The 21,174-nt window shown below is 43.1% G+C and overlaps 1 protein-coding gene across 7 annotated transcripts in view; it reads right to left on the bottom strand.

The window, feature by feature from the left end:
* TIAM2 (TIAM Rac1 associated GEF 2) overlaps positions 1–21,174 on the bottom strand; it is a 268,861-nt gene that overhangs the window by 143,370 nt on the left and 104,317 nt on the right. Inside the window, exon 1 of one of the 7 annotated variants that reach the window (XM_074397224.1) lies at positions 15,060–15,754. The exons of the other annotated variants lie outside the window; for them this stretch is intronic. The gene's annotated coding sequence lies outside the window, so the exon portion shown is untranslated. Of the gene's footprint in view, positions 1–15,059; positions 15,755–21,174 lie in introns of those variants that run through there. 7 annotated transcript variants of the gene reach the window in all.

A 21,174-nucleotide genomic window follows, 5' to 3' on the forward strand; every position in this document is an offset into this window, starting at 1 on the left:
ATTTTTAGGCCGAGCGGAGACCCTCATCCTAGTCCCGGGCAAATACTTCAGATAGTGACAAGAGCCAGATCACGAAAGGGCTAGCCATCATGAACAATAGCTACTTGGTTTTCTTCATTTGGGGAGGGTAGGGGACAGCCTTAACCACTAAGGACAGGAGTCTCTGAATTCTAGTCTGGTTTGTGTCAGAGAACTCGGGTGAAGACCTGCTTCTGTCTCTTAAACAGCATGCGAGACTTTGGGCAAACTGCTAACACTTTCTGAATTTCATTTTCCTCATTTGCAACTTGAGGATAAATATATCTGCTCTACTACCTCGCAGACTGAGAATTGAGTGTGGAAATATATGTGAAACCACCCAAAATACTGAGAAATGCAACAGAGTACTGTTTTTAATTTTTAGTTAAAAGTCTAATTTTGTATGTTATGGCATCAGATCTCATTATAACTGTTGTTTCAGGTCTTTCATTGCCTCTTCATTATTCAAGAATTCAACACAAAGTATGAATGAATCAATTTTAGTTTTAAGTCTGATTTTGTATATTATGACATTAGATCTTACTGCAACTGTCATTTCAGATCTTTCATTACCTATTAAATAAAATATTACAGATATTGCTATATATATAAATTTAGAATCTTCTAGGTCCTACTGGTTAGCATTTGATTTTGATCAATTCCCCTAAATTATTACAGCATATAAAACTACCTAATTTGACTGGGCACGGTGGCTCACGCCTGTAATCCCAGTACTTCGGGAGGCCGAGGCGGGTGGATCACGAGGTTAAAAGTTCGAGACCAGCCTGGCCAAGTTGGTGAAACACCGTCTCTACTAAAGATACAAAAATTAGCCGGGTGTGGTGGTGGGTGCCTGTAATCCAAACTACTCAGGAGACTGAAGCAGGATAATCACTTGAACCCAGGAGGCAGAAGTTGCAGTGAGCCGAGACAGTGCCATTGCACTCTAGCCTGGGTGACAGAACAAGACTCCCATCTCAAAAAAAGGAAACTACCAAATTTGCAGGCAGTCCATCAAATGTAAAGAAAACCAATGACACAAGCCATACACTCTCATTAGTAGGCACTCATGTTAGAAAATGTAAGAAAATAACCTGAGTTATTGAACAACTGGGAATATTTTTGGTTGTCACAACTGAGGTCTGAGAATATTTTTGGTTGTCACAACTGAGGTCTGCTACTGTCACCTAGTGGGTTAAGGCTGGGGGAAGCTACTGAACCCTGTACAACATACAGGACAGTTCACCACATAAATAATCATCTGACCTCATATGTCACTAGTCCCAAGGCTGTGAGACCCTGCCCTGGAGTTGTATTATTGTCTCCATCACTAAAAATATTAAAACACAGGACAAATGTGCCTAAAAATCTAAAACAAAAGCAGTCAACTCTGCCAGGGATCCAAACTAACCAATCAACTCTGGAAATACTGCCACAATCTGCTTCTCTCATCTTGAGTCAATGAACTACACTCAGACCACATGAATTGAATGCCAAGACTTGAAGGAGCTCATTTCTAAGCATAAGAAGACTTGAACCCAATTTATATAAAGAGGCAGGCAAAAGGAACATCTGGTCTCCATAGAAATAATGCTTAGGAAGAGTAATCCTTACAAATAAAGTGAACAGAAAGCAAGCTGCTAAGGGCCCTTCAGAAGCTGAGCTTCCATTGTGGGGCCCCATCGGTCTTCTTTCAATTCAGCAGGACTCCTTCCAAATGCATATTAACAGATGAATGGATAAACCCATCTGCAGCAAGGAATGCCCTCCGAGCAGGATCTCGGCTGACAAACATGGCTGGTATTCAACAAGGGGAAAGTCATAAATTCCACAGAGACAATAGCTCAGCTTTTTGTCCAGTTCATCACCTTAGTAAGTCAATTCATCACAAGGAGGATCTCAGAACTCACACCTGTTTTAGAAAACATCCTAACATGTGCAGCATGGCTTACAGAAGGCTGATCAAGGGTCACGGCCCATTGTTGGGTCATGAAATTCATTCAATGAATTGACACCAGTATTTTTAAATGAATAGAAAAGAACAAAATAGAGCAGAAAACAGAATAAAAAGAACAGAAAATAGAAGAGTGAATCCCAGTAAAAGCAAAATTTGTTTCATGAAACCAAATTCTTGTGTGTGCTTGTGTGTTTGTCCATATACTGGGTTGTGAAGTAAAATTATATCTTCTGAGTCATGATTTTTTAAAAAAATTGTTTTAAAAACAGTGGCATATAAAACCGCAAGAGGTAGTTTTGTCAGAATGGTACATACATTTTAACAAAATCCAAGGACAGCCAAGCCCTGAAGAGTCCCAAAACATTCAAAAAGTCATTGTTGCCCAGGCACGGTGGCTCACGCCTATAATTTCAACACTTTGGGAGGCCAAGGCAGGTGGATCACTTGAGGTCAGGAATTTGAGACCAGCCTAGACAACATGGTGACATTTATCTCCACCAAAAATACAAAAATGGGTAACTCACGCCTGTAATCCCAGCTATTTGGGAGGCTGAGGCATGAAAATGAACCCGGGAGGCAGAGGTTACAGGGAGTCAAGATTGCATCGCTGCACTCCAGCCTGGGTGACAGAGCAAGACTCTGACTCAAAAGAGAGAGAGAGAGAAGTCAGGGCCGGGTTCGGTGGCTCATGCATATAATCCCAGCACTTTGGGAGGCCACGGCAGGTGGATCACATGAGGTCAGGAGCTCGAAACCCACCTGGCTAACATGATGAAACCCCATCTCTACTAAAAATACAAAAATTAGCCAATGTGGCAGGGCATTCCTGTTATCCCAGCTACTCGGAAGGCTGAGGCAGGAGAATCTCTTAAACCTGGGAGGTGGAGGTTGAAGTGGGCCAAGTCACACCACTGCACTCCAGCCTGAGAGACAGAGCAAGATTCCATCAAAAGAAAGAAGGAAAGGGAAAGGGAAAGAGAAAAGGGGTCATTGTCCAAGGCAAACGCTTCAGATGGAGACAGTAAGAGCCAGATCTTTTTTAAAAAGACGGCCCATCATTAATGTGCAATCTGGACACCACAAGTTAGGCCCGTGGGCTTCATCCTTTTGCATTGCACAAATTAAAAAAAAAAGAAACGCACACATGCATTGGACATTCAACTTCTTTGTAGGAAAGTTAGGAACAACCCCATGAGGAAGATAACTGAACAGGTGGGTCCTGAAGGATGAGTGGGATTCCATTAGATGAAGAAAGGAAAGAGAGGGCTTGGCACAGTAGCCAAAACCCCATCTCAACTAAAAAATACAAAAATTAGGTGGGTGTGGTGAGCACGTGGAATCCCAGCTACTCAGGAGGCTGAGGCAGAAGAATCTCTTGAATCCGGGAGGCAGAGGTTGAACTGAGTTGAGATCACGCCACTGCACTCCATCCTGGGCAACAGAGCAAGACTGTGTCAAAGAAAAGGAAAAAAAAGGAAAAGAAAAAAAAGGGAAGAAAAGAGAAAAGAGAAGGAAAGGAAAGAAAAGAGAGAAGAAGAAAAGAAAAGAAAGGAAAGGAAAGAAGAATTCCAGGGAGCAGAAAATGGCTTGTCCAAAGACAAGGTGCTTCATAACCACTTGCTGGATCCCCGAAGGATCGAATCCCCAAGAGAATACAAGGAGGAAGACCCCAGCTCCTTCGGGGAAAGGTGCAAAGGGGCTGCAGGTCCGGAGCACCAGGGCCAGGGACAAAGTTTGGAGAGAGGAGGAGGTAAGAGGAAAAAGGTAGACTGAGGGAGCGGGAGCTAAGGGAACTGGACAGGCTTCTGCCCTTCCCCTTCACACCCTCCGACACCCACCAGCCCCAGAAACACCACAGAGTGACCATCAACCTCAGGACACTTTGGAACGCCTGCTGGGGAAGGAGCCCACTATAGCCAACAGCTCGGCGTCAGTGTGGGAGGCAGTGTTGGCCCGGTAAGAAAATGTTCAAAGTATTGGCAGAAACTTGGGGAAGTGAAGTGAAATTTAGACGCTCCACTCAACAATTTGACATGAAAGTTTGGAGATCTTCCTATAAGCACTGTGCTAGCCACCATGAGAGACATAGTGTGCGAGGTGACACCATCCCTTCCCAAAGGGGCTCATCAGCTTGTGTGATGAGGAAGAGAGATTATAAACCATGAAACGTGGAGAATCAGTAAGAGACAACATGAAAGGCCAGGTACAGTGGCTCACGACTATAATCCCAGCACTTTGGGAGGCCAAGGTGGGTGGATCACCTGAGGTCAGGAATTTGAGACCAGCTGACCAACATAGTGAAACGCTGTCTTTACTATAAATACAAAAATTAGTCGGGTGTGGTGGCACCCCTGTGGTCCCAACTACTCGGGAGGCTGAGGCAGGAGAATTGCTTGAGCCTGGGTGGTGGAGGTTGCAGTGAGCCAAGATCACTCCACTGCACTCCAGCCTGGGTGCCAGAGTAAGACTCCGTCTGTGGGGGAATTGGGGAACAGGGAAGAGAAGAGAGAGAGAGAAAATATGACAACTTTAACAGCATGAAGTTTATGAGACAGATGGTGAAACCAGCAATCCCACAAATATTACTGGTATGTTTTTGGAACGTCAAGTAAATTCAGTGGCCCGGCTATACATGAGCCATCACAGAAACTGAAAATATTTCAGGGAATTTAAACACACACACACTTTCGGGCAAAATTACAAAATCAAGAAGCTTCTCTGAACCTATTCTGGTTCAGGAGCTGCCCAATAAAAATTTTGTTTTTTAATTTTTTAAATTACACAATCAGTTTTGGCTAAAATAAAATAATCCTGGAGAAGATAAAATATTTTCCTTATTTTTCTTTTAGAAATGATTCAAATGCATTTTACACATTCTCACTGTGGCTCTTTCAAGCATGGATTTTTTTTAAAAAAAATCAAATGTTCAGTCCCACTCTGCCCTTTCTCCCCCGCCTACTTCAAGTTTGAGCCAAAACTTGTCCAACGTTCTGGTCTCTGTAAACCTCGTGGTCCTGTCCTGGTGATGAGCAGACAAAAGATTCAAAAGCGCTCAAGCTGTCAGCGTGTCTTTTAAATACCCCTCTTTTGCAACTTTTATAAACATGAGATTCAAAATTATTAGCCTGACTTGTAAATAACTTCTCATTTTCTGAACTTGAGCCACTCCACCAAGAACAAGCTTAGGCCTGGGTAAGCACTTCCTGAGGTTCACATCAACACTGAAACAGAATCATGCGCTGAAATCTCAGATGGCCACCACACAGCTTCTCGCTGGCTACGGAAACCTGCACATATGTAAGGTCCGAGCTTCCGTAAATCAGAAGCAGATACCGTCCTCCTAAACCTCAGTCACATTCTGTAACCAACATATACCACGGTCATTGTACCAAGTTATTCTTGGCAACCATTTCTTCATTTTACACTGTTCCATTTAAGTTAAAAAATGAACAAGGCTTAAACCACACATTTTTTCCCCTCATCTAAATAGGTGCTTTCCCCACCCTCATAAAATGTGTAACTCTTCTGCTTCAGCTAAGGTTTTTGCCCTGTTTGAGAGTCATTTTTAGAAATGCATGTCCTAAGGCCACAACATAGGTTGTCCCTGAAGCTGCAGGTAAATTAAGCAATCATTGCTGAAATTTTCCTTAATTTGTATGAGTATTCACAACCAACCTGATAAGATTTCAGCTAACAACTTTATAGAAACTTTCAGGAAAAAAAGAAAACACACACACACACACACACACACACACACACACACTAGTTAGTATAAATTGCCTAATTTATAGAAATTTAAATTTTTTTCATACCCAAAGCAGATGAAGCATGGATGGAGAAGGAAGGGTATAATCTGTTCTTTGTTTTGAGATGGGAGTTTCACTCTTGTCGCCCAGGCTGGAGTGCACTGGCACGATCCCAGCTCACTGCAACCTCTCTCTGCCTGCCAGGTTCAAACAATTCTCAGGCCTCATCCTCTAGGATTGCAAGCCTAGGCCACCAAGCCCAGTTAACTTTTGTATTTCTACTAGAGACAGGCTTTCACCATATTGGCCAGGCTAGTCTCGAACTCCTGATCTCAGGAGATTTGCCCACCTTGGCCTCAATAGTGCTGGGATTACAGGCATGAGCCACCACGCCGGGCCAATCCATTCTCAATGCTGCTATGTACCAGGGTATCCTGGGCACAAGAACCCTCATAGCTTGCATAATCATTCCTGTTCTATAGAAAAGAATTTCAGCCTCTGAGGGGATAATTCGGCCGAAATCACTAAAAGGCAAAGATGGGAATCAAACCTGGATATTTTCAATCATTTTTAAAAATTGACTGATTGATCAATTGATTGCCAGAGTCTTGCACTATCACGCAGGCTGCAGTACAGTGGTGTGATCATGATTCTCTGTAAACTCAAATGTCAGGGCTTAAGCGATCCTCCTGTCTCAGCCTCCCAAGTAGCTGGGACTACAGGCTTGCACTACCATCCCTGCTAATTATTTTATTTTTTTTTTATTCTTTGTAAAGGCAAGGTCTCACTATGTTGCCCAGGCTAATTTTCAACTCCTGGGCTCAAGGGATCCTCCCACCTTGGCCTCCCAAAGCGCTGGGATTATAAGTGTGAGCCACCACACCAGGCCATTTCACTGCAGTGGCTCATGCCTGTACTCTGAGTACTTTGGGAGGTCAAGATAGGAACATCCCTTGAGTTCAGGAGTTTGAGACCAGCCTAAGCGATATAGTAAAACCCTGTTTTGTTAAAAAATAAGATAATAATTTTAAATTCTTTTGTACTTTTTAATCTAAAATTATTTTTCTCTCTCTTTTTTTTTAAGCGCAATTTACCTTTCAGGATTCCCTTTTAAAGGAGTGGCTGTGGCCAGGCACAGTGGCTCACGCTTGTAATCCCAGCACTCTGGGAAGCCAAGGCAGGTGGATCACCTGCGGTCAGGAGTTTGAGAACAGCCTGGCCAACATGGTGAAACCCCATCTCTACTACAATATAAAAATTAGCCAGGCATGGTGGCAGGTGCCTGTAATCCCAGCTATTTGGAAAACTGAGGCAGGAGAATTGCCTGAACCTGGAAGGCGGAGGCTGTAGTGAGCTGAGATCACACCACTGCAGCCCAGGAGACAGAGTGAGACTCCGTCTCAGAAAAACAAAAATTAAAATTAAAAATAAATAAATAAATGAAAGAGTGGTTGTGTTTCTGATCACTCTATGCCCCTTTCACAGATAAAACATCTTAATGTCCTTCTCTAGGGGTATTTTTTCTCCAAAGACTTCCACGGCTGAGGATGAAGAGGTAAGAACAGAATGAAAAAACTAAACGTTTAAGTGAACCAAAAAGCTTTAAGGTTAAAATTTGGTTATCTGAGTCTACCGCTGCGTTACAAAGAACATTAAACAAACAAGAATTTTGTTTTGTTTTGTTTTGTTTTTTGATACTTTAAGCTTCATGGTCACTGTCTCCAATAACAATTATAACTCAGACTGTGCCTCCCAATGGCTGTGGGGGTGGGACATGGTCACCAAGACAAAGGCGGAGCACAGGAGACGCTCAACACCGCAGAACAACCACGGGGCATCTTCCTGACGCTATTTCATTTAATGCTAAGTAATTTAAACATTACATCCATAATAAAGAAATACGTATCATGGCAGGGCACACTGGCTCACGCCTGTAATCCCAACACGTAGGGAGGCTGAAGCAGGTGGATCACTTGAGGCCCAGAGTTTGAGACCAGTACAGCCAACACAGTGAAACCCTGTCTCTATAGAAAATACAAAAATTAGCTGGGTATGGTGGCACGTGCCTGTAATCCCAACTACTCAGGAGGCTGGGACATGAGAATCACTTGAACCCGGGAGGTGGAGGTCGCAGTCAACTGAGATGGCACCACTGCACTCCAGCCTGGGCGACAGAGCAAGACTCCCTCTCAAATAAAAAAGGAAATATAGATCATGAATTAAAGTACAAAATTTACATGTTTAAGATAAATTATAGGAGTTCAATGTATTTTGCATTTACATTAGGTTGCTTTTGTTACATCAACAGGTTTCCCAGGGAAGATACGTTTTCACTGAGTAAGGCAATAAATACTTACTGAATCACAACTCTTTGCTAGACACTGTTCTAACCCTTGGGGATACAGCAATAAACAAAACAGACACCCATCCAAAGAAATATCCCTGCTCTCATGGAGTTTATACTAAAGTGGAGAGAGATAAATTTTGCCCTTTTTTTGCTGTTTTGAGACAGCATCTTGCTCTGTCACTCAGGCTGGAGTGCAGTGGTGCGACCTCAGCTCACGGCAACCTCCACCTCCTGGGATCAAGCGATTCTCCTGCCTCAGCCTCCTGAGCAGCTGGGACTACAGGGGCCCACCATAATGCCTGGGTAATTTTTTGTTAGTAGAGACAGGATTTCACTATGTTGGCCCGGCTGGTCTCGAACTCCTGACCTCAAGTGATCCTCTGGCTTCCACCTCTCAAAGGTGGTTGAGAAGACAGGCGTGAGTCACCATGCCCGGCCGGAAAATAAATGTTCTATTAGGAGGTGATAAGCCCTTTGACAAAATAGTAAGGAAGGAAATAGGGGAGGAGCAACGTGGAGGGGAATGTTGCCGCGATTCTTCAGAGGGGAGGAAGCCTCGCTGAATGGCAAAACCTCAGTAGAGACTTGCAAGGAGGAGACACCAAGTGAGCTCCGGGGAAAGGCTCCTGTGGGCAGGGGCAACAGAAAGTGCCAGTGCCCGAGAGGTGGATGGGCAGGGGCCAGGCAGGGGCCAGCATGACTGAAGCAGAGCAAACATGGGAAGAAGGGCAGGAGAGGTCAGAGCCAGAGGGAGCAGCCTTGAGGCTCAGTTGAAGGACTTATGGCATTCGCATTAAGAGAAGTCATGATTGAGAAGGCTCATCGCGGGACATTTTAAAAGGATCTGTGTGACCGCTGCATGGATCTGGATTGCCAGCAACAAAGTGGAAGCAGCAGGGGGAACATTCTAGGCTATTGGACCAATGCAGGGGACAGGCGATGTGCCCCAGCTTCTGTAGTGGTAGTAGGGGAGGGGGCTGCCTCCCGACACAGCTGAAGCTCCGGAGGGCTGAAGGGAGAGCCAGAAGGACTCGAGAGCAGGCGGAAGTAAGTGTGAGCTCCATCAAGGACGACTCCACACCGTTCCATTAAAGTCACTGGAGACTGGGGATGGCAGAGTAGAGCAGGCTGTGCAGGGCAAGATGAGGAGCTCGATTTTGGACATGCTGGCTTTGAGGTGTCCAGTGGCGACTTAAGTGGCAATACCAGTCTGGCGTTCAGGGGAGAAGTGGGCTACTCACCCACACAAAGATGGTATGTAAAACACAAACTGGATGAGCTCTCCATAAGTGAACAAAGGATGGACAGGAGGTCCAAGGAGACCCTGGGGCACCCTGACATCAAGAAATCAAGGAAATGAGGAGAAGCCCATGAAGAAGACAGAAGGAGCAGTCAGTCATCTGAATTAAGAGGAGCCAAGAGGCAGGGCATGGTGGCTCACGTCTGTTATCCCAGCACTTTGGGAGGCCGAGGCGGGTGGATCACCTGAGGTCAGGAGTTCGAGGCCAGCCTGGCCAACATGGTGAAACCCCATCTCTACTGAGAAAAAAAAAAAAAATACAACAGGCATGGTGGCACACACCTGCAGTCCTAGCTACTCAGGAGGCTGAAGCAGGAGACTCACTTGAACCCGGAAGGCAGAGGTTGTACTGAGCCAAGATCACACCACTGCACTCCAGCCCGGGTGACAGAGCGAGACTCTATCTCAAAAAAAAAAAAAAAAAGAAAAGAAAAAAAGAAAAACGGAAAACCAAGGGAGTGTGTGGCACCCAAAGCCAATCGGGAAAAGGATTTCAGGGAGAAGACTGAGCAATCATGTCAAATGTTTCTGATTCAAAATTCAAAAAATTTTTGTTATTCAAATAACAAAAAAAATGGGCACTGCATTTAGTAGACTTGCCATTGTGCAGGTCTCTGTACACAGGACAAGAGCGCAGTGAGGTGGAGAAAGATGGACTGGATTAAGTTTGACGATGAGGTCAATGAAACCGAAGGGAGTGAATAGAGTCAGTCATTCAGAGTTTTACTATAAAGGGGAGCAGAGAGGAATCCGATGCTAGTGGGAAGGACGGAAGGATCAAAAGAGCTTCATTGTTGTGTATGTGTGTATCTCCAGGAGAAATTCCAGCACGCTAATGAGAAATAAAGGAAAATGTGATGTGATGCAGAGAGAGGGGCCATTCCTGAAATGTCTTAGAATAGGTCAAAGGGAGAGGAATCACACACACAACAGGAGGTGGCTCTAGAGCAACTGCCCCTCCTATCACAGAAACTTGCAGAAACGTTTGAGAGGCACGCACATTACATGCACGCAGTAGGGCGCCAGGATAAAAGAGCTCCAGTGAGAAACTCCTTGATTACCTGCATGTCACTGTACTGTCTTGTAATTTCTATTTTTTGCCTGTAAGCAACATTTTTTTTTTTTGAGAGAGAGAGAGAGAGAGAGAGAGAGAGAGTCTTGCTCTGTCACTAGGCTGGAGTGCAGTGGCACGATCTCGGCTTACTGTAATCTCCACCTTCCAGATTAAAGCTATCCTCCTCCCTCAGCCTCCTGAGTAGCTGGGACTACAGATGCATGCCACCATGCCCAGCTATTTTTTTGTATTTTTAGTCGAGACCAGGTTTCACCATGTTGGCCAGGATGGTCTTGATTCTTAACCCTGTGATCCCCCTGCCTCGACCTTTCCAGGTGCCGGGATTACAGACCTGAGCCACTGCGCCCGGCTGACATTTTTCAAAAAGGTAAGTGACAGTTACTGTTAGTTTCCTGTTATTTCAGGCATCTTGTTATTGTTGTTGTTTTATAGTTAGCTTGTCTGGCTGTTTGGATACATTTGTGATCAGCCAATCAATTTTCAATGGAGTGTGTGTGTGTGTGTGTGTGTGTGTACATATTCCAAGAATTTATGGACATTTCCATGAAGCGCTTTACTCTTTAGCACCTCCTAATGTCATGAGTTTCCTCGGTTCACCACTGTGTCTGGGTATGAAGCTTCCTTTCACTTGTCTTTAAGATGCCTTTTTCCACCTTCCAGGGGTGGCCAGGGGCAGCCTCAAAACAAGTCTATCTTTATTCTCTCTACTAGGTTTCTTCTCATCGCATTTAATCGCACGGATTCTAGCTTTTGTCTTTAAAAGCTTGCAAACCCCATCTCTCCTTAGCCCTTCTTCACATCTCCATTTTAGAAATCCAACTCCAGCAATTCTGCAACTATAGAGAAGGGTCAGGGTCAAGTACAAAGGCAGGATAAGGATTATTCTTGCTTTCCAGTGCTTGAACAATACCCAGGATTTTTTAACCTTTATTCAAGTCCTAGGAACGCCCTGAATCAACTTCATCCCAACACTATCTGTGGGGCCCACCACATCCCTTTCCTTAAGTGTACATGATAACTTGGTCTATCACTTTACGTGTAACGTTTACTTTTCCAAAAGTGCCTGACATCACCTTGGCACTAAAGCCAGGCCTCATCTGCTATCTTTCTGTTCGCTTCCAGGGCTTCTTTTTTGTAAGGCACAGAAGTAACCAGACTTAAACAATCTTTCTATTGGAATGTGACCATGAAACATACAAACTCAATCCAAGGCTGAAACAGGAAGAGATGGGCAGGTGAAGTCTAATCAAAGCTGCCTTATTGCATAGGTTAGGGTAACACTTGCGCACCTAAAATTCTCCCTGGCAACAGTCGGAGAGCTGATGGTCACAGAGGGAATGTAAACCTTTGAACTTGATCAGGCTGGAAGAAAAGCAAAAGCCCTTTTCTCCACTAGAGCTTTAAAGTCTGTCTTTAAATAGACAGGTAAAACCAAACCAACAGACAGGTTACCAAACAGGTTTGATAAACAGGTAAGTAAATAGATGAAAAAATGAACCAGAAAAAAAAAAAAAGGGAAAGGAAGAAGGAAGGAGGGAGGAAAGGAAATGTAAATGCATGTAGGCCGGGCACAGTGGCTCTCGCCTGTGATCCCAGCACTTTGGGAGGCCAAGGCGGGGGGATCACTTGAAGTCAGGAGTTTGAGACCAGCCTAGTCAACATGGTGGAAGCCTGTCTCTATGAAAATACAAACAAAATTAGCTGGGCGTAGTGGTGGGAGCCTGTAATCCCAGCTACTCAGGAGGCTGAGGCAGGAGAATCGCTTGAACGCAGGAGGTAGAGGTTGCAGTGAGCTGAGATCATACCATTACACTTCAGCCTGGACAAGAGACGGAGACTATGTCTCCAAAAAAAAAGTATATGCATGTGTCTGTAGATACAGGCACTATCCTATCAATGATCTAAGTTACATCAGGATGTGCCAAAGTTTTCTCAATTAAGGAACAGGTAGAGTAAGAAAAGGACTAATAGGATACCTGGAATTTCTTTCCAGCTGGATAACTAAACATCTCTATGGCTTTGGACAAGTCACTTCAGTTCTGTGGTTCTTCAATTTTCTCCTCTGAAACATCACCTAAGGTCCATTTTCAGCTGTAATATTCTATGTCTACAATGCTATGGACTATAAACACCTGAAAATTGAGTGTTCAGTATGTTTCCTGAGACTATGATGTTGAAGCCTCCTGGTATTTATAAGCCTGTTTTAAGTAGAATGGAGTAATAAAAAGACATTCCACCCTGTTATTAGAATTCAACAGTCAGAAATTCAGGTTTATCTATACCATTATTATGACTTTTTACTATCTTAAATACTGCTGCTATTTCTTTCTATTACATACCTTTATCTTTTTCTAGCCTGCCTAGTAAAGGTGTTATTACCTTCACATATAAAGCACACTTAATTTCACTAAGAAGATGTAAATTATTCCTTTAAAAAAATATCCAAATAGGCTGGGAACGGTGGCTCACGCCTGTAATCCCAGCACTTAGGGAGACCGAGGCAGGCAGATCATGAGGTCAGGAGATCAAGAACACCCTGGCTAACATGGTGAAACCCCGTCTCTACTAAAAATACAAAAAAATTAGCCAGGCATGGCGGCACACGCTTATAGTCCCAGCTACTTGGGAGGCAGAGGCAGGAGAATTGCTTGAACCCAGGAGGCGGAGGTTGCAGTGAGCCGAGATCGCACCACTGCACTCCAGCCTGGGTGACAGAGCAACACTCCGTCACAAAAAAAACCCAGTCCAAATAGACTTTGTTCTTCATGTCCCATAAAAAGGAAATACTTCTTTTTAATCTAAAAGTTGAACTAAGAGATCTCACTAACCTTATTATAATCACAGAGTATTTCTTACAAAGTGAGTCAAACATAGAGGTACATACACATCGCGTCACATGCCCCATCAGATATTTAAAGGGCTCAAGCTCTGTGTTATTTTAGCCAACACTTCTGGTGGGAAGACGCTGAGAGAGCCTGCACTAATTTTGCAAAAGAAAGCATGGCTGTGCTCAAATGCAATCTGGGACCACCAAGACAAGAATCATCCATTTCACTTAGTGGGTAAGTGACAGACCACTTACCCACTGGCAAACTAATCTCTTCTCAAGGAGCCTGAATGCTTATCTTGCACTTCCAGGCATCCTTCCTGCAGGCCTGATCTAAAGAGAGGGCTCTGCCGTCACTCCCCCGATACTAAAGCATTGAGAAAAGGTGTTATCTATTTGCATTCAAAACACTAGGGTCTGGTCAGTATGGATTTGAGTCATCAGGTTCTTCAACAGACTTCACTTTCTGTCCACAAGCTCTGGCAAGAATCAAAGTAGGTGACAAGCATTAATGTGACTAGAGAAGGAGGCAGTCACGCTCGCCTCTGTTCCTGCTCCCGATGCTTGCTGGCTGTCAGAGCAGCATCTTTCAGATTAAAAGGAAAAGTCATCCATAAAATGTGACCAATCTTTCTACGAACTGTAGCCTACCTGAACCACACTCACATTCCTCTCTCCCTAAAGATGTGTGTAAAGGAAGTGAACAAATGGGAGAGGCACAAGACACCCATGCAGAAGGCAGCCTCCACCTAACACAGCTGAAAAGAAACCCACGTAGCCTGCCTGAAAATAATTCATAACCTGGTAATGCTGAAAGTATAAAATTTTAGAATCCCTAAGTGTGACGAGAGGCCACAAGAAAATGTTTAAACATATTAGGAAAAACTCCAGCAGCTGTTCGCCCGTACCCTTACTTTCCAGAAATTCTATAAATAATCTTGTAAGTTACAGTGACTTCAACGAAGCTTCCTATTTCTGTCTCTCTGCCTACCAATTTTCTGCGAATTACATGCTTGGCCAAATTAATGTAAAGCCAAGAAAGAACTACACCAAAGCCAGGACTCCTCAGCCCCTGCTGACGAGCACACACTAGACGTTCAGCAGGACTCATGCTTTGGCCGTTGCAGACACAATAATGAATGAGCAGCCTCTAATGGACTACAACACGAATCAATCATTCCACTTAAACAAGGACCTCCCCCTCCCGAGATCAAAAAAGATTCCATTTCTTTCTCATAAAGTTTAAGACAAACAGACAATACTAAACAGTGAACATCAAATTACAAGTTTGAAAAGCAACTCTTAAGCCAAATAGCCCACTCAGCTAAAAACAAGGTCCTAATGAGATTACATAATAACCAAAAAACTGCAAAACACAATCTCCGCCACATTTTAATTTCCCTTTCTACCCCGAAAAAAAAATTAACTGGTAAGGTAATGGTCATCAGTGCTTTAAAGCGCTCAGACTGAGAAGTGGTACTTTCTTGACACCATCAGGAGAAAATAAATCCACACAATACATACAAAACTTCTGGAGAGTTAATTAGTAAAACGGGGCAGGCGACTGCAATAAATCACCTGTAGGTGTCTGAAAGCATATAGACACTCAAATTTAAAAGTAACAATTCCCTTAGGCAAAGCAACGTGTGCAGGCTAAGTACAAAATCATGTCAAAGATAAGTCAGCGCTTAGATACTGCCGGAGGGAGCATTTTGAGAAACATTTATATGTCACATATAAAATTACATCTCAACTCCAGAAGAGGGGAAGTAAACATTTATAACCTTACCTTTGCCAACGCTTTTGATGTAGCCAGTTTTCCTCAGGGTCTTTTCGTTAATAAGAAAAGTTTCACAAAGCGAGCGTCTGTATACACATCCACAAACTCATTCTTCCTTCTGCTCATGGTAAGCCAGGAAACAGTGTCTAACACTTCAAATGCTCAGCCGTTGAGAGCTAAAAACAGATCCTGTGCAATGCTGGATGTATTTTTGTCTGCTAGCTACACACCCTCATCATGTTCAATTTTTTCCATTGGTGGAACAGTATGATACAGACTTAACCAGAAAGTGGTTTTCCAGGGGCTGCCTGAGGCCATTAGCCGGGACAGTGTGCCATCATGCCTCGGAGAGGCCAGGCTGGCCCATGACTGGGTTGTTGTTGGGCCTGCATTCCATAATGACCACCGAAGGTCCACAGCAACACGGCTCCCAAGCCCAAGGAATAAAGGTTCACTCACTTGAAGGGAGCCTCAGCTTCTTTTTCCAGCCCGTTAGCAGCAAGAATACATACCTACCATCCTTGTATTTCGAGCAGTAGTAAACATGCTGCCTCCCAAACCACAGTCGGAATGTTATGATCATAAAAACCCTGCCTCAAGAGCGGCCCTTAAAAATAATATCATGATTTGCAAAATATCGGGTATAAACTTACTTGTGTTCCTTGCTGGAGTCCTTTCATTTTTCAGTTAGCTGAACTACAGTCTTGGACACTGGAAGTCCTTGTTACCCCAACGTGGTGCTTTTTTATTAAAAATGAACCATTAAATTATCTTAAATAAAAGTTATATACAGCAGAGGTTCAGAGTGTTTTTATATCCTTTGATGAAAACCTTACATTTTAAAAATACCCAAAAAAGGCTGGGCACAGTGGCTCACGCCTGTAATCGCAGCACTTTGGGAGACGGAGGAGGGTGAATCACCTGAGGTCAGGAGTTCAGGACCAGCCTGACCCATATGGTGAAACTCCATCTCTACTAAAAATATAAACGTTAGCCAGGCGTGATGGCGTGCACCTGTAATCCCAGCTACTAGGGAGGCTGAGACAGAAGAATTGCTTGAACCCAGGAGGCAGAGGTCGCAGTGAGCCGAGATCATGCCACTGTGCTCTGGGAGACAGAGAGAGACTCCCTCTCAAAAAAAAGAAAAATAAAATAAAATACAAAAAATAAATCAATTTAAAAAATAAAAGTACTCAAAAGATAAAGCAGCATTTTCAGATCTTTCATGTTATGGTGGAGTGGGGATGATGAATAGGAAAACAGGATCACAAACCTTCTGTATTTTACAGAAGAAAACCACTTAATCAAAGGTTTTCAAAATATACATACTCTAAATATGTGAACACACAAGTTATCCGGGACAAATACGTGATGAGATTTTTGAGGTAATATCTTCATCATTTCAAAAATAACAAGAGGCTGGGCACAGTGACTCATGCCTGTAATTCCAACACTTTGGGAGGATCACTTGAGCCAGGAGATCGAGACCAGCCTGGGCAACATAGGGAGCCTGTCTCTACCAGAAAAAATAATTTAAAAATTAGCCAAACCTGGGAGTGTAAGCCTGTGGTCCAAGCTACAAGAGAGACTGATGTGGGCAGATCACGCAGCCCAGGAGTTCAAGACCACCCTAGACAACAAAGGGAGACCCTGTCTACAAAAAATAAAAACAGGCCGGGCACAGTGGCTCATGCCTGTAATCGCAGCACTTTGGGAGGTGCGGCGGGCAGATTACGAGATCAAAAGTTTGAGACCAGCCTGAACAACATGGTGAAACCCCATCTCTACTAAAAATACAAAAATTTGCCAGGCGTAGTGGCGTGCGCCTGTAATCCCAGCTACTCAGGAGGCTGAGGTAGGAGAATCGCTTGAACCCAGGAGGTGGAGTTTAAGCCTTTGAGAGGCTAAGGTGGGCAGACCACTTGAGGCCAGGAGTTTGAGATCAGCCTGGCCAACATGGTGAAACCTCGTCTCTACTAAAAACACAAAAATTAGCCAGGCGTGGTAGAATGCACGTATGGTCTCAGCTACTCGGGAGGCTGCGGCGGGAGAACTGCTGAACTCGGGAGGGAGGGGCTGCAGTGAGCCAAGACGGCACCACTGCACTCCAGCCTGTGCTACAGAGCAAAACACTGTTTCAAAAAACAGGCATGGTAGCACAGACCAGTAGCCCAGTTACTTGAGAGCTGGGGTGGGAGGATCTACAGAGCCTGGGGAGGTCGAGGCTGCAGTGAGCCATGACTGCACCACCGCACTCCAGCCTGGGCAACAGAGCGAGACCCTGTCTCAGAAGAAAAAGGATCCACATATCCAACAGATTTTTACCTAATATTATAGATCAGACTCTACTGTAGACAGATAAGCCTTTAATTTCTTATCTGAATGAAAACTGTATCTTTACATATACACACATCTAGCCATATGGGTATACACACACAATCTTTTACCACATGAAGTTACTACACACTTGAAGGTAGGCTTTCTAATCTTAATTGGCAAATAATAAGAGCCATTCTTGAAGACCATCAGTGTAATAGTTACAAAAATTAGCTGACCACAAAATATTTAAATCAAGGCGGGGTGGGGAGAAGTGCAGGAAAAAAAAACTGTTAATGTGAACACAGAAAGAGGGAAGTTTTAGTGCTGGTGGGATAAACCTGCAAAATTCCCTATTCCAACCCTCTCGAATTGTAGATAAAGAAAGAGACCTTAAGTGACATGCAAAAGGTCACAGAGCTGGCCAGCAGCAGGCAGCAGCAGAGGGATGTTCCATCCAAGTAACCACAAGCCCCAGGACTGAAGTCAGAAGGTTGCCACGGAGGCCAAGTCACATAACATAAAACATGGGAATTCCCAAAACGTTATTTTGGTGCGTGAGTGTGTGTGTGTGTGTGTGTGTGTGTGTTAGGTAAATACAGAAGAAGAATGGATGCTATTAAATCATGAGCTCTGATTCCTTCAGACCCAGTAGCATCATTTCTGTTACTAAAATAGGGAAAATAAAATAAAATAAAATAACAGCCAGTGTAGAAGAAAGCCTTTCACAGTGATTTAAGACAGAAAAGGGACTCCATGAAACAAAGGGAAGAAAAATTATGCAGAAGAAGGAAATGTAGAGAGTTATGTATCAGAGGGCAAAAAAAAAAAAAAAAAATGTCAGAACAATTAATTGCATGGAGATATTTATATGCCCCTATTTTAACTCCCTGAACTTTTTTTTTTTTTTTTTTTTTTTTTAATACAGAATCTCGCTCTGTTGCCCAGGCTGGAATGCAGTGACGTGATCTTGGCTCACCACAACCTCTACCTCCTGGGTTCAAGTGATTCTCCTGCCTCAGCCTCCCGAGTAGCTGGGATTACAGGCATGTGCCACCACACCCAGCTGATTTTTGTGTTTTTAGTAGAGACGGGGTTTCACCATGTTGGCTAGGCTGGTCTTGAACTCCTGATCTCAGGTGATCCACCCAAATCAGCCTCCCCAAGTGCTGGGATTACAAGCGTGAGCCACTGAGCCCAGCCACTAATTCCTGCTTCTAGGTCTTCTTAAAACAATTCTGGCCTTTTGATACATTTTATATGTAGATCTCTCTCTGCCAGAACCGCCTGTACAAATGAATTATCTCCAACATTCCTCAGGCATTTCCAATGGGTTCGCATTTTCTGATTCCATTTTTTATTACTTAGGTCACCCAAATGACTTTAGTTCTATAAATTTATAAAGTCACTTGGGGTTTTGAATTATGTAAGGTTTTGCAAGTTCTTTAGACTGCCCAACTACAGTCAAATATTGTCAATTTAGTTCACCATCCTAAAATTACAAAAACCAGATAGGTCCGAAAAACTAGACTTGATCTTTCTAATGCTTCAGTCTGAGATAATAATATAACAGGACATATGTGTTAACAGGCATCTAAAATTAAATTTCTTGGCAAAGATCTCTGAGAAAGATGTAAATTACTACTTAGGAAGTATTCTATTCTGAAGCATACAATACAAAATGACCCATGTAAAAGCAAAAATAGCAGAGTGTTAACAATTATAGAATCAAGTGGTGGGTTTAGGGGTGTTCAGTGTACAATTCTTTTGATGTTTCTACATTTTTGCAAATTTTCTTTATAAAATATTGGGAGGAAAATATATGTATACACACACACACCCTGCAATAAATCAATCCATTAAAAAGAGGGTGTTTTACTACATGCCTAGTCAAATATTATGCAAAAATTGTTGCAAACCTGATCGTAATCAAAGACGTACCTATCCTAGACTGTATGTACACACGTGAGTGCAAAGGTATGTTCTTGAGGGTTTCTGTTCCTATCCAGAGAAGAGCTGGAGAATAGAAAATGAAAATATGGGGCATAGAAACATCTCCAGAATGAAAAGTTTGAGAGCCACTATCACATGACAAATTATTATTAATAAAAAATAGGGAAATAGTAGAAACGTCTCAGGCTTCAAAACCAGTAGATCTGGGCTAGCAATTCATCTCTTCATAACTTAGAGGCTTCCTGAATCCCATTTTCCTTCATCATAAAGTGGGGTTGGCAATCATAATGCCTATCACAAATAAAAATGGCAATAACATGTTCTAACCTATAAATAAGTATAAGAAAAAGTGACATTAAAAATATAAGTTCTGGGCAAAGTGCACTGGGTCATGCCTGTAATCCCAGCACTTTGGAAGGCCAAGGCAGGTGGATCACTTGAGGTCAGGAGTTCAAGACCAGCCTGGCCAACACAGTGAAACCCCATTTCTGCCAAAAAAATTAGCCATGTATGGTGGCATGCACCTGTAGTCCCAGCTATTTGGGAGGCTGAAGTGGAAGAATCACTTGAACCCAGGAGGCAGATGTTGCAATGAGCTGATATCACACCACTGCACTCACTCCAGCCTGGGCAACAGAGTGAGATCCTGTCTCAAATAAATAAACAAATAAAAGCTCTAAAATAATGTGAGCTATCAGAAATAACCTCCCTGCTTAGAATTCAAAAAAAGACAATAATAAAAACTGCTTCCATGCTCTTTACTTTTCAGGTCAAACACAGAATGCTTCTGAAAGAACGAGCACCACTCCTTACTGCTAAATCTATAGTTGAGGAAGAAAAAAGTAAAAATAAAAGAATAACAAAGATTAAAAATATAAATTACTTTTACTCAAATGGGATTACAAAAGATTAAATAGTCCCTCACAAATGTAAAGATACACCTTGGATGTAATTACATCACTCCTTACTGCTAAATCTATAGTTGAGGAAGAAAAAAGTAAAAATAAAATAATAACAAAGATTAAAAATATAAATTACTTTTACTCAAATGGGATTATGAAAGATTAAATAGTCCCTCACAAATGTAAAGATGTACCTTGGATGTAATTACATTAACGGGCAAAAAAACCCTCAGCAATATTTACGTGCTAAAAAGGGCTTCCCTACACAGTTTCTGATGAAGACACAATACTTCAAATAATGTAGGATGAAGGAACACAGACCTTGAGAAACGCAGTGGCAAAAATGTCCCAGATGAAGGCAATACCAGAAGAAAAGGAAGCACGCCAGGTGTGACATTTGAGAATCCTGACCTCCTCAGAAACATTACTTGGGGAGCTGATTTTTCTCCCCATTTGATCAAAAGGCCCAAATTTAGGAAGTCTGTTTCTAAAACCAAAGGTTTCCAAATTTGCCCAGAAAATACAGTAAGGACAGGTAGGACTGGCCTTCATATCTAAAATGGGGGTGGTATGAAACTTTACCTCCCATGTGTGACGCTGAAAATCCAAGCAAAGGTACAACTCATGTGCAATTCACTGGCCACTCAGTCACTGCTCCTAAGAGGCTTGCAAAACAGCTCCGGGCCCACAATGTAGAGTCCCTCTGGCCTGTTGATCCCGCTGTGTGACACTGGACACATGATTTAATTTCTCTGAGCCTCGGTTTCTTAATCTATAAAATGGGGATAATTACGTCTGCCTCCCAGGGTTATTGTAAGGATCACGTAAAGTAATGGCTGTAAATTGTTGAACATAAGGCCTGCCTTAGAACGTACATTCCACAGGGATCTTGTCTAAATTGTTTACTGTTGAAAGTCCAGGATTTTAAGAAGTGCCTGGCACATGGTGAATAC

This window comes from Saimiri boliviensis, chromosome 4 (genome assembly GCF_048565385.1).
Source record: "Saimiri boliviensis isolate mSaiBol1 chromosome 4, mSaiBol1.pri, whole genome shotgun sequence".
In the NCBI taxonomy this organism is placed as follows: Eukaryota; Metazoa; Chordata; class Mammalia; order Primates; family Cebidae; genus Saimiri; species Saimiri boliviensis.